We start from the raw sequence: 16,119 nt of genomic DNA on the forward strand, positions 1-16,119 counted from the left end.
TGGACGATACAGTCGTCCTGTGAGTTTGATTCCTAAAACGATGTTTAAGAAGACGAGTATATGTTCGATTTCACATACCGCCCAGGCATCTCTCGTTCTTCCTAGGGTCAGAGGAAGAGTGAAAACTTTGCCTCAATTATCTTACAATGCATTAGTCACAAAGTTAAAGTAAACGTGAAGAGAAAAATATTGGAACTAGAGTTCACTTTGTGATCATCCAGTGTCGAGCCAGTGTATAACGAAGTCTGTAGTGCGGAACTCACAGCGGTTATGGGTGATAATCTCATGTGTCAGGAATGTTACTAAAGTCCTTCTTGACGTAACAGCCAGGTGAGTGCGTCCCAGTAGCGTGGCCCCGCGCCGACATGACGCGGTGCTACCAACAGTCCAGGTTGAACGTCTGTGTTGTGGTGGTGTGTGTTGGCGTTCCCTGGCTGTTGAGAAACATACCCTGTTTGGTAGCAAGGTTAGAGACTATAGTCATCCTACTTTAATTCAGTCTGATCGTCTTGGGTAAGATCTACGTAATTCAACGCTGAAGTGTATAAAATTTTCCTATTTCCCGCTGTCATACTATACCCTGTGGAGTGTAGCGGACTTCCCTCATATGCGGGGTTAGATTTATACGTGGACTTCAACACTTATTAAGTGCTTTTTCTTTTTTTTTTACACTACTTGTTCGTCAACTGAAACCAACGTCTCCACTCATGCGATTACCTGGCACGAAGTGATTTCATTGCATCCAATCTCTATTCACTCTTTCAGCATCTACATATACGTTTAATCTCCTATATCTTTCTTATACGTTCCTGTGTTACTGATACCAACTCATTCAGTTTGTGTCGCTCCTGGTAGGTAATCATTATATATGCCATGACGTCAGTTTCTCGTCTTCCCTAGGCTGTTGCTTAACCACGGGGATTACTCTCTTTTTGCTAATGGTACGAATCAGCCACTTAGTTTAGTCGCACCAGTGCGAGCATTCTGAAAGAAGTTGTCATATGATAAGAATAGTGAAAGGTACTTTTTACGACGCTTCGTACCGTCAGGGAATACATAGTTCACTAGGGACTGAGACTGGGAATTTCAAGAGTGCGTGAAGAAATAATCAAGATGAGTTGGCCGAGAATATACATATTCTAAACGATGGTAATGCTGACAAATTGTGGGTCATTGTAGACTGGTCATGCTGAGGTCTTGCATGAATATTTTTTGTATTAACTGGGAAAGAAGGTCTCTAAGTTTCCCTTCATAGGATTCCATTCTGTTCCTGGTTTTGATAGCTGTATGCGAGACAACAAATGAACTCTTTGATATCACATGTTTCATCAAGAATGATGATATGAAACATATTAGTTTCATGAGGTGATACGTTGCTCCTTACTCAACGTAAATTTAGCCATATTCATTATCACTTAGATTTACGTTTGTACATGCAGTCCAGAATTTATTGATGAGCAGTTTGAGAAAATATGTTCTACCGGATCCCAGTTAAATATCCTGGATCTTTTTAAAGATAGATATCTTACCTTAGCTGAGAAATAAATTTGTAACCTTCAGCGATAAAAATACTAAAGGAAAAAAATCTGAATGAAAATTCGCCAAAATGTCTACGGGATGTATTTAGGGAAGCAGTGATGGCTTGCGCAAAAGATGCTTGTGGCGTGAGAAGCGTGGGAGGTGGGCAGATTAGAAAGGGTAGTGAGTGGTGCGATGAAGAAGTAAGATTATCAGTGGAAGAGAAGAGAGAGGCATTTAGAAGATTTTTGCGGGGAAATAATGCAAATGAGTGGGAGATGTATAAAAGAGAGAGGCATGAGGTCAAGAGAAAGGTGCAAGAGGTGAAAAAGAGGGCAAATGAGAGTTGGGGCGAGAGAGTATCATTAAATTTTAGGGAGAATAAAAAGATGTTTTGGAAGGAGGTAAATAAAGTGCATAAGACAAGGGAACAAATGGGAACTTCAGTGAAGGGGGCTAATGGGGAGGTGATAACAAGTAGTGGTGATGTGAGGAGATGGAGTGAGTATTTTGAAGGTTTGTTGAATGTGTTTGATGATAGAGTGGCAGATATAGGGTGTTTTGGTCGAGGTGGTGTGCAAAGTGAGAGGGTTACGGAGAATGATTTGGTAAACATAGAAGAGGTAGTAAAAGCTTTGCGGAAGATGAAAGCCGGCAAGACAGTGGGTTTGGATGGTATTGCAGTGGAATTTATTTAAAAAGGGGGTGACTGTATTGTTGACTGGTTGGTAAGGTTATTTAATGTATGTATGACTCATGATGAGGTGCCTGAGGATTGGCGGAATGCTTGCATAGTGCCATTGTACAAAGGCAAAGGGGATAAGAGTGAGTGCTCAAATTACAGAGGTATAAGTTTGTTGAGTATTCCTGGGAAATTATATGGGACGGTTTTGATTGAGAGGGTGAAGGCATGTACAGAGCATCAGATTGGGGAAGAGCAATGTGGTTTCAGAAGTGGTAGAGGATGTGTGGATCAGGTGTTTGCTTTGAAGAATGTATGTGAGAAATACTTAAAAAAGCAAATGGATTTGTATGTAGCACTTATGGATATGGAGAAGGCATATGATAGAGTTGATAGAGATGCTCTGCGGAAGTTATTAAGAATATATGATGTGGGAGGCAAGTTGTTAGAAGCAGTGAAAAGTTTTTATCGAGGATGTTAGGCATGTGTACGTGTAAGAAGAGAGGAAAGTGATTGGTTCTCAGTGAATGTAGGTTTGCGGCAGGGATGCGTGATGTCTCTATGGTTGTTTAATCTGTTTATGGATGGGGTTGTTAGGGAGGTGAATGCAAGAGTTTTGGAAAGAGGGGCAAGTATGCAGTCTGTTGTGGATAAGAGAGCTTGGGAAGTGAGTCAGTTGTTCGCTGATGATACAGCGCTGATTCATAGTAATGTTCTCGACTTCCACACATTTTTCAACACTCCCAGAACTTTCGCCCCCTCCCCCACCCTATGATTCACTTCCGCTTCCATGGTTCTATCCGCTGCCAAATCCACTCCCAGATATCTAAAACACTTCACTTCCTCCAGTTTTTCTCCACTCGAACCTACCTCCCAACTGACTTGTCCCTCAACCCTACTGTACCTAATAACCTTGCTTTTATTCACATTTACTCTCAGCTTTCTTCTTTCACACACTTTACCAAACTCAGTCACCAGCTTCTGCAGTTTCTCACGCAAATCAGCCACCAGCGCTGTATCATCAGCGAACAACAACTGACTCACTTCCCAAGCTCTCTCATCCACAACACACTACATACTTGCCCCTCTTTCCAAAACGCTTGCATTCACCTCCCTAACAAACCCATCCATAAACAAATCAAACAACCATGGAGACATCACACACCCCTGCCGCAAACCTACATTCACTAAGAACCAATCACTTTCCTCTCTTCCTACACGTACACATGCCTTACATCCTCGATAAAAACTTTTCACTGCTTCTAACAATTTACCTCCCACACCATATATTCTTAATACCTTCCACAGACCATCTCTATCAACTCTATCATATGCCTTCTCCATATCCATAAATGCTACATACAAATCCATTTGCTTTTCTAAGTATTTCTCATATACGTTCTTCAAAGCAAACATCTGATCCACACATCCTCTACCACTTCTGAAATCACACTGCTCTTCCCCATCCTAATGCTCTGTTCATGCCTTCAACCTCTCAATAAATACCCTCCCATATAATTTCCCAGGAATACTCAACAAACTTATACCTCTGTAATTTGAACACTCACTCTTATCCCCTTTGCCTTTGTACAGTGGTACTATGCAAGCATTATGCTAATCCTCAGGCACCTCACCATGTGTCAAACATACATTGAATAATCTTACCAACCAGTCAACAATACAGTCACCCCCTTTTTTAATAAATTCCACCGCAATACGATCCAAACCCGCTGCCTTGCCGGCTTTCATCTTCCGCAAAGATTTTACTAACTCTTCTCTGTTTACCAAATCATTCTCTCTAACCCTCTCACTTTGCACACCAACTCTACCAAAGCACCCTATATCTGCCACTCTATCAACAAACACATTCAACAAACCTTCAAAATACTCACTCCATCTCCTTCTCACATCACCACTACTTGTTATCACCTCCCCATTAGCCCCCTTCACTGATTTTCCCGTTGTTCCCTTCTCTTACGCACTTTATTTACCTCCTTCCAAAACATCTTTTTATTCTCCCTAAGATTTAATGATACTCTCTCACCCCAACTCTCATTTGCCCTCTTTTTCACCTCTTGCACCTTTCTCTTGACCTCCTGCCTTTTTCTTTTATACATCGCCCAGTCAATTGCATTATTTCCCTGCAAAAATCTTCCAAATACCTCTCTCTTCTCTTTCAATGATAATCCTACTTCCTCATCCCACCACTCATTACCCTTTCTAATCTGCCCACCTCCCACGTTTCTCATGCCACAAGCATCTTTTGCACAAGCCATTACTGCTTCACTAAATACATCCCATTCCTCCCCCACTCCCCTTACCTCCTTTGTTCTCACCTTTTTCCATTCTGTACTCAGTCTCTCCTGATACTTCCTCACACAAGTCTCCTTCCCAAGCTCACTTGCTCTCACCATTCTCTTCACCCCGACATTCTCTCTTCTTTTCTGGAAACCTCTACATATCTTCACCTTCGCCTCCACAAGATAATGATCAGACATCCCTCTAGTTGCACCTCTCAGCACATTAACATCCAAAAGTCTCTCTTTCGCGGGCCTATCAATTAACACGTAATCCAATAACGCTCTCTGGCCGTCTCTCCTACTTACATACGTATACTTATGTATATCTCTCTTTTTAAACCAGTCCTTTTTCAGCGCATAAATCTACAAGCTCTTCACCGTTTTCATTTACAAAACTGAACACCCCATGTACACCAATTATTCCCTCAACTGCCACATTACTCACCTTTGCGTTCAAATCACCCATCACTATAACCCGGTCTCGTGCATCAAAACTACTAACACACTCACTCAGCTGCTCCCAAAACACTTGCCTCTCATGATCTTTCTTCTCATGCCCAGATGCATATGCACCAATAATCACCCATCTCTCTCCATCCACTTTCAGTTTTACCCATATCAATCTAGAGTTTACTTTCTTACACTCTATCACATGCTCCCACCACTCCTGTTTCAGGAGTAGTGCTACTCCTTCCCTTGCTCTTGTCCTCTCACTAACCCCTGACTTCACTCCCAAGACATTCCCAAACCACTCTTCCCCTTTACCCTTGAGCTTCGTTTCACTCAGAGCCAAAACTTCCAGGTTCCTTTCGTCAAAGATACTACCTATCTCTCCTTTTTTCTCATCTTGGTTACATCCACACACATTTAGACACCCCAATCTGAGCCTTCGAGGAGGATGAGCACTCTCCGCGTGACTCCTTCTGTTTCCCCTTTTAGAAAGTTAAATTATATAGTTATAAATTATATATATTAACGACCACTACAAGGGAACGGCCAGAGGAGATACTACGTATTTCTTGGGGACTAAAGAAAGCAATAAAAAATAAATAAAATTCAAGTAAGGAAGATTAGTAAGAATCGCTTTATGCCAGACCCCGTCACATTGTTTTCGGAGCGTCGAGTTTACGTGAAGGTTTTCCCCATTGAGATGAACTACATGGAAGAGATCACCGGGAGACATAAACATGCGAAATCTAGATTCATGATCAGAAATAGTTAAAAAAGTGTTTATACATGCATGATTTAAAAGATCATCACTGCTATGTACGGGAGGTTTCCTTCAGAGATGTTACGCTTCTCTCGTATCCGGTCTACGCTCTGACGAACCTGGAAAGGAGGGTTTTCACGCATGACAGACACTGGTTCACTCACTCATAACCAACACACCGACGTTTCTGAACCGCAGTCGAAAATGTTTGGGTCACTAGAGTGAATGTTGTTAGAGGCCAGTCTGAAACCAGAAGATGATTAGCATGAGTACACACGGCGTAGCTGGAGGGTAAGATATTCAGGGCCATCTCCAGCTTGGCTCCAAACAAGGCACGAGACTCAGCCTCGCTTTGACAGTACAGGAATGTCGGAAGAACTGTGTAGCATCAGCGGTACGTCAAGATCATACTAGCCATAAGAGGGATGCTGCTTATGATTTTCTTTAGAATTCTGTCAGTTAATTCTTGATCGTTTGTGTGTGTGTGTGTGTGTGTGTGTGTGTGTGTGTGTATTGTAAGAGGGGGGGGGGGGCTGCTCTCTTTCGTGACCCTGACCATCCTGGTGCCCTCTATATGAAATGGTAATTTTGTAGTTGCGTGATTTCTCACACGCAGAATCCACTGGCCTGCATTTATGCCTATGTGGCAACTCTACTCACACCGGATGTAGGATTGCCAGATTGTTGAGCCCCGTTGCCATCCATCGTTCCAGGATGCATACAAGGCTTGAGATATAGCAGTCTCCTGATGGCCTTTATATTTCAATTGCTATTTCCGATTCTCCATGAGCCATTAGGAATAGCGTCGCCACCATATTTCAAGTGGGTATGCATGCATACCTGCTGTGGCATAGTCACCGTGAAAGACCGCAATCATAAAAATTCTCGCACCAAATATAGTCATTCATAAAACAGATGCGTCGAACACTAGAGTATTCGTTATGCAGATCAGACATTTTAACTGAAGAGAGATTTATGTGGATAATTTGTGGGATGTGTACCGTGCTGTATATGCGTGTGTGTGTGTGTACGTTCATAGAACGAGGTTGTATTGAGGATTCCCAAGTAGATCCTGTGCTAGGTAATAATTCACGTCTCTCTATGCTCTGTTTCTGAGGCTGGTAAAAAGAAAAGAAAAATGAGAAAAGTGACAATTGAAAATGAATATAGATTCTGAGAGATCTAGGATTATCAATATACCCTCTAGCGTATGAACAACAGTGGTGCTGGCTAAATTTCCCAGGTACTGTTACACTTCCTTAATGTTTTTTTGAAAAATTCCCTCGTAAATCTTGTTCTAGCATGACGGGACATCGAGATAATTCTGCAGTGTCGTGTTGGTGCTCACTTACTAGCACTGTAAACCTCAGAGATTTCGTGAAAGTTAACGAAAACATCACCTTTAGATATTTTTCTTGGTGAGCAAAATTGCGTAAGATATGTTGTAAACTTTTAGTTCTTTTATAATTAAGATCTAACGTCACATGGATATAAAAAATGAAACTTAGGTGTTGGCTATTAGTTTGTGAGCTCTGACTGTCCTCAGTTGACCAATAAGTCATACATCAAGATAAAAAGGGGGCATAAAAACGAGAGGATGAAAACCGATATGCAAGGTACAGTGACCAAAGCAGACTTGAAGAGAATAAATCATACATCTAAGATAAATTTCAACCACGGTCACAGATGGGCTGGTTGAGTAAATATAATGGTGTGTCATGTAGTGAAGATAATGATGTGCTTCCGGCTTCCTTTCAAGACTTAATGTGACATTGAGCCAACGAATATTGCTGTCATGTTTCATCACTGCTGTCATGTCTCATCCTCTACCCCGCCGTAGATACGCCACTGAACCCATATATGATACAAGAGCTTGATTTGTTGACAGACAGTATCAGTGTTGATTATGAACTTAATAACCTCGATACGAGGAGTATTGATAAAAAGGAGTATTGATAATAATAACAATAATGATGATATCAGTAATAACAATGATGATAAATGGCAAACTATCATCGTGATAATAATTATATCAAAATTGTAGTGATAGAGCAATAATGAATCTAGCTACACTATCATAATGATCACTAATGGTTATCATAATAAAGATGATAATGATGATGATTATAATAATGATAATAATAATCATGATAATAATGATAATGATAATATAATAATGATAATGAAATTGAAAATAATGATAATGATAATAATAATGATAATGATAATAATAATGATAATAATAATAATGATAATAATAATAATAATAATAATAGTAATAATAATGATAATAATAATGATGATAATAATAATAATAGTAATAATACAAAATGATTATGATAATGACAGTGATAGTAATGATAAGAATAACATCATAGAGAAGACGCAATGTGCTCTCTCCTCCCACACACTCGGCGTTGACCCTTTGCTTTCAAAATGCTAACTACTCCAACGAGCCATAGGTCCAGTCAGTACCTGCCAACGTCAGTAATAATGCCGCTAGGTTATAATCAACACCAGTAAAATGTTTAACAAATTCTAACGAGTCTAAACCTGATTCGAAGGCCACACACACACACTCACCAAGTGCAGGACCAATGAGTTAACGGGTTGGTTGATTGGTTGTTTGGCCCTTAGGTCTATCAACTGCCAGGGTCATTATGGCCGTCAACATCAAACTACATCCGTTAACCGAAAAGTCTTTAACACCTTCAGGTACTAAAGATAGCTCTAAGACACCGATTCCTGTTGGTATGTGGTCTGTGTTTATTCCAACATCATCACACCCGCAACACGCCTCAAGAACCTCAAGGACCCAATCTTTGATGTTATCTGGCTCAAGGTCTGTCCTCAACTACCATTGTTTCCCTCTCATCCGCCTACAGCTCTCATGATTTTACAAATTTTAAATCCTTCGACTGTCTGAACCCCTGGCATGAGGCCGTGACATCCTCTCACCCGCAAGCCGAGGTTATTGTTGTGGAAATGGAAGCAGTTATCCCATCTTCCCCCAAGATGACCTCTTCAACCAATCTATGGTTCATCCGTTCCTGTTCTGAGGCACGGGATCAGGCATATCGGGCTTGGAAAACTCTCCTTTCTCCGACTCTCTTTCAGCATTTATCACTACCCGTAATTATCGCAAGCCCGTTATCCCTAGAGCGAAGTGTTCCTTTATTCAAAATAAGTGTGATAACCTCTCCTTTTCGCCCACGTCAGGTCTTTTTTTCAGACAACTTCTGTCGCTCTACCTTTCCTTCTGACGGTACTATAGCTGTCTCTCCCGTAGACAAGGCAACTCTCTCTGGTTCTCGTTTCTCCTCTAACTCCACCTTGGATGATTCTAACATTCTTTTACCCCCTGATGAAACTCCTCTTACTTATCCTATGTCCCTTCCTGTAATCTCTTTTCGGACTGTCCGAAAAGTGCTTCTCTCTCTCTCTCTCTCTCTCTCTCTCTCTCTCTCTCTCTCTCTCTCTCTCTCTCTCTCTCTCTCTCTCTCTCTCTCTCTCTCTCTCTCTTTTGCTCATGTGTTCCGTTTCTATCATATCTTTTCCTTCTTGGAAGCATGCGTTGGTACATCCCGTCCCTAAGAAAGGTGATCGTTCTAACCCCTCCAACTATCGTCCTGTTGCTCTGATGTCTACTATTTCCTCAAAGACTTCTCTCTGATCCCCAGACTCACTAGCATCGCCAGCGCAGTCAGGAGTGAACACCTGGGTATAAAAACGGCAACGTCAAGACACAAAAACCAAATCAACTTTCACGACCTGTCATTTCTCAGGTCACCACTCCAACTCACAACACGACCAGAGGACTTAACAGCATCATCATCATGAAGGACCTTACAACACAATATTTAAACAACTCAACTGATGAATTCCTCTAGATTCCACACACTACTACTCCAGATGGGCTCAAAGCATCTCTTGATGTCGGAAGCCCATTCACCAGCGTTCCCACAGACACCACCATCGATTTCATCTGCGAAAACATATACAACCACCGAGATATATACCCACCAAGCATTGTATGCAGTACCCTAGAGCAACTTCGGAAAGCCTGCACCGCACAGGCTTCCTCCCACACACAGACGGCACCCTTTACTACCAGATAGGAGTGGCCGTAGGCTTGCTATATGTGTCACCTTCAAAACAGTGTTCTACAGGAAGAGATCACGCCTTCCATCTACATCCTGCAGATACGTCGATGATGTATACATTGCCATCAGAGATGAAACACACCTCAGTCGCCTCAAGACATAAATGGCGGGAAGCTCAGTTGTGAATTTCACTCATGAACAGAGCGTCAACATCAAGATGCCTTTCTTAAATGCCATGGCGAACGGCAACACTGATGGCTACGTAACCTTCATGTTTACATCCAAGTAACGAATGTCCCCAACTCTACAAAACTGGAGTCATTAACACTATGTTGCCCCGAGCACTATGTTACACCGAGCTTACAACTCCGCATCAAAGGGGCATACCTTCGACATAGAAACACAGCGTATTAAGCAGACCGTTACAAAAACTCAGACTTCGACAAACAACTAAGAAAACTTCTTACAAAACAAGCTCACTGCGGGCAGAGACTACACAACTGCGCAAAGTAGACTACTGCAACCAGGTGTCAACAACATGCGAGACAGATGAACGCGTACTACGAGACATCGGCTCTACAAATGTCAGCCACACAAGACAACAAAGTCAAGCGAATCATCTACTGTAGACAAGAAACAACTTCATCATGAGCAACCAGCTGTATAAAACACTAGACACCTTACAAGAATCCCATGTAGTTCATGAATTCAAATGTCAACATGGAGACTGTCAGCTCCATACCAACATGACCTACGTGGTAAGCACAACCTGTCCACTCTCCACAAGACTCACCCTACCTACACCTACAAGAAGGCTCCATCAAACTACATGTCACCCAGAAGCACAACACTGCCCTCGCACGAGAGACCACTGTTTAATCTACAAGGCTACTACGTCGTGAGTAAGATACAAGACGCCTACACACCTCAAAAAGCATTGATCAAGGAACAATAACAAAAGCAAGGCCAAGACAAGCTACTACATCTGCACGCCCCTACCATCGCGTTACAAACAATGAGAGCGCAGCGCTACATGCACGTCCGCTTACTGGAATTACTCAGCCTCACACAGTTTTCCCGCAGTCATTCCCAGCCGCCCTACCGACCTCTCCACACACTCCTGAAGATGATCTGATGATTCAAATGGAAACATTAAGACAACCCAAGGCAGATATCTTGCTCAACCTCCCCACGCATGGAAGAAAAAATAATCAGACAGCTTTAAAAAAAAATCAGAATGAATCTGATAAGAAAGTTCTCTGGTCATTTTAGCAAAACATCTTCATAAGAAGAACTGCTGCCAAGATCACACACACACACACACACACACACACACACACACACACACACACACACACACACCTGGCCAAAACAGGTATCCAATTTGTCGACCAATCACTAGGGGAGGATAAACAGCTAGATTGACAGTGTACTATTAATGTCTTTTCTAGACATATCAGCGCTTCTTAAACCTTCTCCGCATTTCATTTCGCTGGTGTTCGATCTATTGTCTTCCATTATGTGAAACACTTTTGAAAATGTTATGCAGTTCCTCACACATACCTTCCTTAACATCTCCTCCCTCTGAATCCCTAAGCTTGAGTAGCTGCTCAGCTGCTCTCTGACTGTCACTACACTCGTAATGAATCTAGGGAAGGGTTCTGGGTTTCCTTCCGTCTTGTCCAGAATATTCTTACCAAAGATTTTATGTTCCTTCAACCTTACAGTATCATACAGGTTCTTTGCTCTCCCTTATACCTTACAACACCTGCCGAAGATCCTCTCCCCTGTGGCATCTTTTATTGAACCACAGTCTCTCTCTCTCTCTCTCTCTCTCTCTCTCTCTCTCTCTCTCTCTCTCTCTCTCTCTCTCTCTCTCTCTCTCTCTTCTCGTTCCCTCCCAACTCCTTCATTGTAATTTCAACAAAACCTTTCACCACAATGCCCTGCTTCCTGCCTACTTGAGCTCCATTTTCTATTACTTGTTGCCATCAAAACTGTTGAATTTTCTTTAGTGTCCACGACTGTATCTCTTCTTTAACATTTGACTCGTCTTTGCACTTTTAACATTTACATTTACCACATCATCAGACTGAAGCATACCATATGTTGCTCTGGCTAACCAGACTTAAGTACTACGTATGTTGATATGGAAATGTGAAGTGTAGAATTCAGTCGTTTTGAAAATTAATGTAAATCTCTGATGTTGCTGAGGATAATCATAATGAACTCTACTGCAGTTTGAGGCTTGGTGGTGTAAACCTCCTCAAGGTGTTGGAAACCTGCGTCAAAAGGAGTAGTAGGAAAGACAGTGAGTGTGACCCGTTCTGTAACAAGGTAGTTCATCAATTTGAAGTTAGGCATTGAACGAGAACTTTTAATAGAGTTTGTCCTGGACTGATTTGTCCTGATTTACGTCTGGTCCATGATTGTGAAAGCGAATGTAAAGAAACAAAGATATGCGGATATATAGAGAGAAGCTGGTAGCAGCTCACCAAGGTTATGTCGTCCCATTATTATTACAGGCTCACTGTATCAACTGATTTGAATCAGCAATGAATCTTTTGTGGACAGACGCAGTACAAGGCCGAGCATTTCAGTCATGCTGTTCCCCTAACTGGTATAGTCTAACGAGTTCATTATAACGTAATTATGTTGTCAGTAAGGCGCCAAGATTCAATATACAACACGTAAGTAAGATAGATAGAGATACTCCAGTATCGGTGAATAATATCGTAACTGAATACATTGTCAGCTGCGCCATCAATACCATCAGATGTTTACTTGGTCTAGAACCTTCTACGCCCATCCGGCACGGACACCCACAGCTGAACACAAGGAAATTGCCACACAGTATTGTCTATGGTCTGTCAACCCTCCTGGTCCCTCCATCAACACACCCCCACACTCAGGCTCTGCTTGTTCTGTTCATGTTTTTTTTTTTTTCCTGTACCATCTTGCTTGTATGTGCTAAAGCCACACACATTGTGATGAATCATTGTTGGCTGCCGCCACCCAGGATATAGAGTCTCTCGTCACACACCTTTATCATCTGTAACACTCCCACCCCCCCTCCCCAAACACACAACCACAACACTTAACCATACACCTCCCACAACACCCACGTTCTCTCTCACCACGTTTCCCTCTCTGACGTTTTTGTGGGCCATGTTGAGGTTCCTGAGAAGTGGCGGAATGTTTGGATAGTGCGTTTACACAAAAACAATTATTGGATCAAATGTTTGCTTTAAAGAATTTGTGTGAGAAATACTTGAAGACAATGAATGGTAGGTGTGTGGCATTTATGGATTTGAAGAAACCGTGTAGTAGGGTTGACAGAAGTGCCTTGTGGAAGTTGCTACGAGTAAATAGGAAGTTACTAAATTCAGGCAGGTGTTTTCACTGGCAGAGTAAGAAATACGTGCGTGTAGGAAGGGAAGAAAGTGAGTGGTATGCTGGTGTAGACTGAGTCTACGTCAAGAGTAAGTGATGTTACCATGGTTGTTGATGTTCATGGAGGAAGTGGTGAGGGAGGCTAAGAAGGAGAGTCTTGGGGCTCTCAGTATGCTGAGCGTGAGGAGGGGGCACGGGAGTTGAATCAGTCGGTGTTTGCAGATGTTCTGATCTTATCGGCTTCCTCCTTCACCTTAATGTTCTCAGCCTTCAGTCTGTCTGGCCTCTTCCAGTCCCCCCCCCCACACACTCACTCTGCAGAAAGCATCTGTACCATCCGCTGTGATGTCAGTAGGGCAACACTTCATGAGCTTCCGTGGCGTAGTGGATGGTGGTGTTGCTGGCCACGAAGTCATCATGCAAGTGCCGCGCCGAGTGCGAAACTGGGTATGACGGACTGTACCCAGTCAACCCAGCTGTTCATCTCGCCCCAGGGCTAGTCGATAAATTGGGAACTTTACACAGTAGCCCTATTACAGGGCTCCTGTAGTTCCAAGGTTGTGCAACAATCAGTAGCAGGGAAACGGTGGATTCCTGTGGAGTGAGAAGTCCCTGAACGAGACTGTAACCTCGCCAAAGGTGAATTATCAGTCGTAGTGTAACTTCACACAGTCGGAGTAAGGTAACCCCAGCTAGAATATATTAGCAGCTTTGATGCACGAGACCGAGTTATAGTGATGGGTGATTTGAATACAAATGTGAGTAATGTGGCAGTTGAGAGAATAATTGGTGTACATGGAGTGTTCAGTGTTGTAAATGGAAATGGTGAAGAGCTTGTAGATTTGTGTGCCGAAAAAAGACTGGTGATTAGGAATACCTGATTTGAAAAGAGAGATATACATAAGTATACGTACGTGAGTAGGAGAGATGGCCAGAGGGCGTTGTAGGATTGCGTGTTAATTGATAGGCGTGTAAAAGAGAGGCTTTTGGATGTTAATGAGCTGAGAGGGGTAGCTGTAGGGATGGTTGATCACTATCTTGTGGAGGCGAAGGTGAAGATAGGTAGAGGTTTTCAGAAAAAAGAGAGAATGTTGGGGAGAGGAGAGCGGTTAGACTTGCGTGAGGAAGTACCAGGAGAGATTGAGTGTAGAATGGCAAAAGGTGAGACCAAATAACGTAAGGGGAGTGGGGGGGTGGATTGGGATGTATTTAGAGAAGCAGTAATGGCTTGCGCTAAAGATGCAGGTGGCATGAGAAAGGTGGGAGGTGGGCAGAGGAGGTAACTATCATCACAACGCACTCAGGAGGTGGGGTTGGGGAGTAACCACCAGCTTATCTGACACAACCAGTATGTTTTGACATTCAGTGTGCTGCAGTTCTTTCGTGCGCGCACCACTGTCATTTCCCACCCCACACCTGGTCATGCTGTGGCATCTTCTCAACAGTCATCAATCTACGCATCACCTGCTTTAAGGGAACAAGAACGAATGATTGCAACATCCCTCCACAACAAGGAGGATGTAGGCATAGTACGTCGAGAGGCCTGAGCTCATAATTCATCCCTACTATCGTCTTTATAACAAAAAGTAAAGGAATGCATATCTTTGGTGATGAGATTCATGACATATTCATGTTCATTCTATCTTATGACTTTCCCGCTAGAATTTCCTTCAGGTATATTAGTCCTACAAGGTATTTTTTTCCTACCTGTTTTCCGCGTCCGAGGCGTTGCTGTGGTGAGTGGAGGGGTGGGGTGGGGAGGGGAAGGAGCCTTTGCTTTGCTATCCTCTTCTTCTACTGCTTCCAGGGGAAGTGTCTCTCTCTCTCTTAGTAGCGTTAGGGCGAGACCACTTCTCTTGGACCTCAGGTCTGTGTCCTCTCTCTCTCTCTCTCTCTCTCTCTCTCTCTCTCTCTCTCTCTCTCTCTCTCTCTCTCTCTCTCTCTCTCTCTCTCTCTCTCTCTCTCTCTGTATGTGGTAGACAGCCACGGACCAGGGCCCCAGGTATACTACCAGTACCACCCAGCCTGGTCAGTGAGCCAGCACTTTAGTGTTTGCCAAGTGTCGCTCCTTTGGTACAAGTATTCCCCCTTTTCTCTCCGCCTCACCCACACTTGGCTGCTGGGCGTCCAGTCTCCACACACACACACACACACACACATAACACTTGGCATTGCGGTTCTCGCACAAGTCCCTCGTAACTCTGTCTTATGTCCTGCGGTGAGTGCTACGCGCTAGCCCTACCTTGTGGCGAAATCTCGTCGTAAAGTATTCGTAAGTATGTATATACTCTCTCTCTCTCTCTCTCTCTCTCTCTCTCTCTCTCTCTCTCTCTCTCTCTCTCTCTCTCTCTCTCTCTCTCATCTGGCCTGGACCTTGAGTCTGCCTCTCCCTCTCGTCCACTGTCCTTTGTCTCCTCCCTTCACTCTACCTCTCCCTCGACCTATCCACCTGACTACCGCACTCACGGTGGGGGGGGGGGGGTCCCTCAGGTGTTGGAGGTTTGAAGGAGCCATGTGTGTATACCTGACCTACCAACCTATCGTGGAAGACTGGGTTGGTCTGTGTCCGGTCCCTCAAGGCCAATTTGAGTAAGAGATGGCGGGGGGGGGGGGGGGGGGGGGGGGGGGGGGGGAGTGAAGGTAATGCTTAAGTCGACGAGAGAGAGAGAGAGAGAGAGAGAGAGAGAGAGAGAGAGAGAGAGAGAGAGAGAGAGAGAGAGAGAGAGAGAGAGAGAGAGAGAGAGAAGCACGGTCCTTCATCCAACCCCCTTCCCCACACAAACTAAAAAAAGAAAAAAAGAAATGAAATTCTTTGGAAACCAAAACAAAAAATGATTTCCATGTTGAAGCAGCTATCACTGTGAATGTCTATGAACAATCAACAGGAGTCACAGACTCGTACTGTATGGGGAA

General features: G+C 43.3%; 1 protein-coding gene across 6 annotated transcripts in view; it reads left to right on the top strand.

The window, feature by feature from the left end:
- The window catches only part of LOC139752844 (ileal sodium/bile acid cotransporter-like), a 46,760-nt gene continuing 30,641 nt past the window's right edge, over positions 1-16,119 (top strand). For 2 of the 6 annotated variants that reach the window (XM_071668799.1, XM_071668803.1), the window contains exon 1: positions 355-466. The gene's annotated coding sequence lies outside the window, so the exon portion shown is untranslated. Of the gene's footprint in view, positions 20-309; positions 331-354; positions 514-16,119 lie in introns of those variants that run through there. The other 4 variants (XM_071668802.1, XM_071668801.1, XM_071668804.1 and 1 more) reach the window with 4 other exon arrangements.

The sequence above is a fragment of the Panulirus ornatus genome, chromosome 13, assembly GCF_036320965.1.
Source record: "Panulirus ornatus isolate Po-2019 chromosome 13, ASM3632096v1, whole genome shotgun sequence".
Taxonomy (NCBI): Eukaryota; Metazoa; Arthropoda; class Malacostraca; order Decapoda; family Palinuridae; genus Panulirus; species Panulirus ornatus.